This window comes from Watersipora subatra, chromosome 6, assembly GCF_963576615.1.
Source record: "Watersipora subatra chromosome 6, tzWatSuba1.1, whole genome shotgun sequence".
Classification (NCBI taxonomy): domain Eukaryota; kingdom Metazoa; phylum Bryozoa; class Gymnolaemata; order Cheilostomatida; family Watersiporidae; genus Watersipora; species Watersipora subatra.
In genome coordinates, this window is record NC_088713.1 from 7,541,021 (window position 1) to 7,547,446 (window position 6,426).

General features: G+C 37.2%; 1 long non-coding RNA gene across 1 annotated transcript; it reads left to right on the plus strand.

The window, feature by feature from the left end:
• The first annotated feature begins 205 nt into the window (after positions 1 to 205).
• On the plus strand, positions 206 to 3,343 carry LOC137398957 (uncharacterized). Its single transcript, XR_010979081.1, has 4 exons — positions 206 to 323; positions 524 to 607; positions 2,270 to 2,356; positions 3,283 to 3,343. It is a non-coding gene; the product is annotated as an uncharacterized lncRNA (long non-coding RNA).
• Positions 3,344 to 6,426: the final 3,083 nt, after the last annotated feature.

Below are 6,426 nucleotides of genomic sequence, written 5' to 3' on the forward strand. Positions count from 1 at the left end.
ATTTCATGTCTAGAAAATGATAAGTGGAAGAAGTTCCGTATCTGAATTTGTTACTGATTGAAATAATTGCTGTGAACCATATCTTCATTCGAGGGAAACAGAACAAATTACCTTGATGCCAGGCATGATCGGCAGAAGCTTGCATCTGGACTCATAACTCAATCAGGCTAACCAATGGGAAGGTTCAACCAATACTTGTATTTTGCAGATGAAGAGAGAAATTAAGGAAATGGAGGAGCAGTTTGTGGTGATGTGTGGAGACTTGAAGAAGAGTGAGGCTCAGATTTAACAGCTAGGAGAGGAATATTCCAAGATTGGAGAAGGTAATAACTACATATGTTGGCATTTGCAATACGGTCCAGTTGGTTGCATTCGTTCAGGGTTCACAGTACAGAAAACCAAAAAATCCAGTGTCCAGTCCCAGTGTCCAGTCCCAGTACAGCAAAAATAATTATTTTGCTTTTTTTGTAGTTTTCGTACCAGTGGAAATGTAAATTAGTTTATTTTTGGTATTCTTTTCTAGGCGATATAACACCACAGGAGCGGAAGATGGAGGAGCTTGCCTGTCGCTACAAAAGATTAGCATCAAGTATTTTGAGTGACCCAGGTAATAATGTACTTTTTGACAGAAGTTTTAATCCATCGAAATCAGTGGTACACATGCAAACTGATATTCAACATTTTTCATAAGTTGCCGTAAAACCTCTAATTGAACGCTGCCTCTATTTGAACGCCACCTATATTTGAACGCCATCTCCAATTGACCATCACCCTGAGAAAAAGATTGAAAAATAGACCGCCACTCTCCAATTGAACGTCACCTCCATTTGACCGCCACTTTGACCTCATTTGATCTTCACGAGCCATAATATTAACTGATCAGTAGAAAAGTGTCCACAAAAATGTATTAATAATGAATCGTTTGTATCAATAATAATTAATTCTCTCATTATTCAATTTCAAAGCTTTTCGTGACTTTTTTCGTTAAAACTTTGAACACTACACCATAGAAATAATCAATAACGATCTCAGGCTAGAAGTAGTTATCTGTTTAACGAGTTTTTTCTACTTCGAAGAAATCTTCATATAAAAACGGCTTAAATTTACAATAGTAGATGAACTTTCAATGCAACGCTATAGAAATAATTACTGTCTCAAGCTAATAGTTGTTCCTTGTTTGATGCGGCCGAGCTACTTCGATCTAAGATTACGTTTACTAAGCAAATTTTACGCGTTGTGTTCGTGCTTAATGCAGCGCGTTAAAAATATGATAAAAAGTTGTTGGGATGTTAGTATCGACTAGTTCAGCAGTGCAAAAGAAGAGTTGAGGTCAGAAGATATTGTAGAAGGTATTGGACAACTAAAATATGTTCGTTCCATCAAAAGCAACAATCAGAACGCAGCTATCCGAGCAAACGATGGAAATATTTTTGTGTTAAAAACGTTAATTTTTGTTTCTGCATTTAATATAAGTATAATTCATTTATGTCACTTGTTCATAAATATTTGTATCGTTTGATAGATTGTTATTGAATAATTTATTAATATGCAGATTTATAGCATGTTATTTAATTAATAGCGTCCTTGCAGCTATCTTAACACGGCTTACGATAGATCGATGCTCGTAACTCCACTTCTATTGCACATAAAAAGTTAGTTTTGTATGTTCTCGAAGTACATTTATTAAGCGATCTTTGACAAGTTAGAGGCAAGTTAGCAGATTTATTGCATCCAAAAGGTTTAATATCGCTACACTGGAAAAAGAGAGCAAAATATAGGCGACATTTGTTTCGCCCACACTAGTGCTAAATTTGTCTTCCGAAAATTTTGACGAGCCATTTGAAACATACACCGCCAGCCTATATTTGAACGCCGCCTCCAATTGACTGCCACCTTAAAAGAAGAGTTGGAAAATAGAGCGCCATGCCGTTCTATTAGAGGTTTTACGGTATGTTGAGCTGCCTACCCTTGACTGTGAGGGTAGGTCTCAAGCCATGTTTAGTTCAAAAAGTTAGCCAATAACTCCACTTTCTCAAAGGACTAGACCTCCGTCATGTGCAGCAGTGAATCTACAAAAAATATTTCCGGCCCAAACATCTACTTTAAAGTCTGGAACAACGATTACTAACGATTATTATCATGAGGAGCTGAAATATAACCTTGGCTTCCCCGGTCAAAGCTTCTGCTGGATCTACAGACAACTCCAATGGCTGCGTTGAAAAACTGTTTTTACTCTCCACTTAAGCTATAGATATTGTTATTGTTTCAGACTCTTCCAAGACCAGAAAGAGACACCGCGACATGTTGGCCAAAGTCAAAGGGCAGTTTGAAAGTGAGGTGGACAAGTATTTGTCAGGTAATCATTGTGGTAAATTTTATATCAAAATGTTTGAGTTTTAAGGAAAATTAGCTAGTTAGTACAATGTTAGTACCCTAGGTTAGCTGTACTAACATAGGCTACTCTAGGTTATCTGTACTAACATAGGCTACACTAGGTTACCTATATTAGTATAGGCTACCCTAGGTTACCTGAACTAACATAGGCTACTCTAGGTTATCTGTACTAGCATAGGTTACACTAGGTTACCTATATTAGTATAGGCTACCCTAGGTTACTTGTACTAACATAGGCTACTCTAGGTTACCTATATTAGTATAGGCTACCCTAGGTTACCTGTACTAACATAGGCTACTCTAGGTTACCTATATTAGTATAGGCTACCCTAGGTTACCTGTACTAACATAGGCTACTCTAGGTTAGATGTACTAGTATAGGCTATTCTAGGTTACCTATATTAGTATAGGCTACCCTAGGTTACCTGTACTAACATAGGCTACTCTAGGTTAGATGTTCTGGTATAGGCTACCCTAGGTTACTTGTACTAACATAGGCTACTCTAGGTTACCTGTACTAACATAGGCTACTCTAGGTTACCTATATTAGTATAGGCTACCCTAGGTTAGCTGTACTAACATAGGCTACCCTAGGTTAGATGTACTAGCATAGGTTACACTAGGTTACCTATATTAGTATAGGCTACCCTAGGTTACTTGTACTAACATAGGCTACTCTAGGTTAGATGTACTAGTATAGGCTACCCTAGGTTACTTGTACTAACATAGGCTACTCTAGGTTACCTGTACTAACATAGGCTACTCTAGGCTACCTATATTAGTATAGGCTACCCTAGGTTACCTGTACTAACATAGGCTACTCTAGGTTAGATGTACTACTATAGGCTAATGTTTTTTTGTGTTTGTAAAAATGAACTAATTTTTCAGGGATGATCAGTCAAAAATAGACGTTATGGTCTGTGAAGCATGTTCGTGGTCTTGTTGGCGGGAGCCTCAACAGCTGGTCCAGTATGGATTTTGGTCTTTTGACGTTGAGGGAAGAGCTTACTTCAACTTTAGTTTTCTTCTGAGTGCTTCAATAAAAACTGACGGAATCAAATGCTTCACTCTTGCAGCACTTCTCACCATCTCTAAGCCTCAAAAGTCTGTTAGATTCCGTCAGTTTTATCTCATCCTTGGATGGCGAGGTATTACATCTGATCTGGGGAGACTGCAGAACTTGTTAATAGCTACATGTTTCGATTGGGACAAGTAACAAGACACATGACATCAGATGGTGAGTTTATTCAGTGAGCACTATTTTATATATTGTCAAGGGAGGTATTTTTTAGGCCTTAACTATCGGGTAAGCTAATAACTTACCCGATAGTTAAGACCTATCTGGTAAGTTATTAGCTTTGCATTTGACAATGTTAAATGTAGTGTACCACTGTGATATGTTTTATAACTTGGTTAATGACAATACACATTGGTGACTTTGGCGCCTATCTAAGTCATGACAATGAAAGTTATATAATCTCACAAGTGCCAACTTGTCAATGGTATGACTTCCCAATTTATTCTCTTGTTTCAAGGTAGACGGAGACGCTTGGAGCAAGGGGCAGCTTTTTGGAATCTCCGAAAGTTTGTCAATCTGCCCAAACAGATATTTACATCTCTTTCCAAAGTATGTAGAAACAGCAATCAGAGGATTAAATCGTACTGTTCCCTAGGTTCAATTTGTTTTAACCATTGACAAAAAGCCAAGCTCTCTCAGTAAATAATTGTCTTTATTGCAGTTATACAACAAGTGAAGAATTATAGTACCGAGTACGTCTCGTTTTAGGCCAAGAAACAACTACCCATTCTAGAGGCACAAGTGGATGCACACTGCCACTCATTTGGGTTAACTTTAGCTGAACTTGAGGCCAGAGCAATCCTTGTTGCCAATCCGTCACCAAGTGAGTTTTTTACTTATACTATTTCCGCATGCTTAGGGAATAAATGATTGCTTTTCTGTGTCAATTAGCAGTGCATGATTTGTATTTCATGATAGTGCTCATAATAATATGAGTATAATGAGGCCCTGATGCAAAGATGAAATGTCGAGATTTACGTTTTATAGTAAAAGATGCTCCTTGTAGTTTATAGTAACAACTAGCTGTGCCCCTGGCGTTGCCCGGGTATTAAAAATCAGCTTATAAACAATGAGTGATGAGAGTTGCCTGCCACTTTGCTATTAGCCTGGCACACTGCCACTGGAAAATTTCATTAAGCCTTCTAATAAGCGCTAGGCTTCTAATGACGGTATGCCATGACGCTTCGTCAGCATTTTCCAGCTGTAGCTATTTTAATAGCAATTATAATAATTGCTATAGCCGGAATGACACACATGCATACTTTGAGAAATATGCATATAGATATATGATTAGAATGTTGAGATTGATATATTGTGTTATTTTTCAGAACCAGATGACATACAAGGTGTCTTAGAAGACCTAAGAGTCAATATCCTGCGGCAAGAAGATGTTCTTAAGAAATCAGGTAGGTTTGTCAGGTGATCTCTCTGAAAAAACTATCAAAGTTGAAATGTTTTCTATGTATTGTGTTATCGAGAATGTAATTGCTGTTTATATTAACAGAGAGTGGAAAATTTGCACAGAAATTAAGATCGTGCCTGCGTGCAAACCATTGCAGCTATAAGAAAAAGTCTTTAGAGTACAGCAACCTCCATCCAGAAACAACAACAGATGAGCTGCAAAGCTGTTTGAAGTCAGGGTTATTCCCATCGGCAGTTGTCCGTGGAGGTAAGTTTTTTCATGAAATATCAATTACCCGCAACAAATCTAGACATCCCTTGTTCAATTTTTACACATGAAAACCCTATATTAACAGGCCATGCTGATGTCAGATTTTAATGTTTCAGATATAACCTTCTCACAGGATGTTCTTAAGGCAGTGGAGAGCTATCAATTGTGGCAGAGAACTCTAGAAGAATTCCCTATTCTAGAGCAGGAAATGCATACGATGATAAGAACAATAGGTGAGTTTCTTATCGTGTTTGTAGATGCTTAATATGCATGATATAGTATCAATAGTGATGTCTTAGTGGTTTTTAGCAGGTCCATTCTATAACAAATTGTCTACAACATCACGTTGAAGCATAAAATACTTTTTAAGTATTTAGTTGAATTCTGAGTTCAGATTTCTGGCTAATTTGGTTCTCTTCATTTTCAGTCCAGCAACTTGATACATGCAAGGGAGAACAGGCCATATTTTTTCAAAACATGGTCTGTTTTCTTCTCTGAGGAAGTTGAGGTACGTACTATTAAATTGAGGAAGAACAGTATCGCAATAGTGATCAAGCTTTTGCCAATCACTGTTTGCCAGTCAGCAACAACATTTCATATTGCAGAAAATGGTAGATTCAAGAAACATCCAGTATTATTTGATGCCATGAATGATGATTTACCTAGCTGGATCGAGAAAACTCAACCTGTCTATTTCATTCATTGAATTATTTTATTGTTAGGATATGCAGCTAGCCGTGTCACTATGCCAGGACTTAGATGTATCTGATGATGACGAGGACGACGATGACTCTGACGGAAGTCTTTGTGGGGAATAAAAAGCCATGATTTACATTTGAAGACCTCGACGGAGGAATGATCAATGTCACAATTCCTCAAAATTGAGATATAGCCATTTTAAAGTTTACAAACTTTTTTTAGAAAAAATTACAACTTGTATCATAGAAACTTTTTAGCTATTGGTTAATAAGGATGTTACCTGGAAATGTGATCAACAAAGAGGCGGTAGACATAGTTTGGGGTGGCACAACATGGCCTAAGTTAACACCACTACACGGACATTGATCAATTTACTTTGGAAATCATTGACAACTTTCTACGCATTATGTTTTATTAGGTGATAATGCTACAATATTATAATATTCTTATTTTAAACGCTATAAAGCAGTAAAATAAGGGATTTTAACTATCCAATTTTCAACCAAACAAAGATGAACAGGTCACAATTCTACAACAACAACTTTTTTACTGTGTCCTAGAAAAACTGCAGTACTTTGTTTTG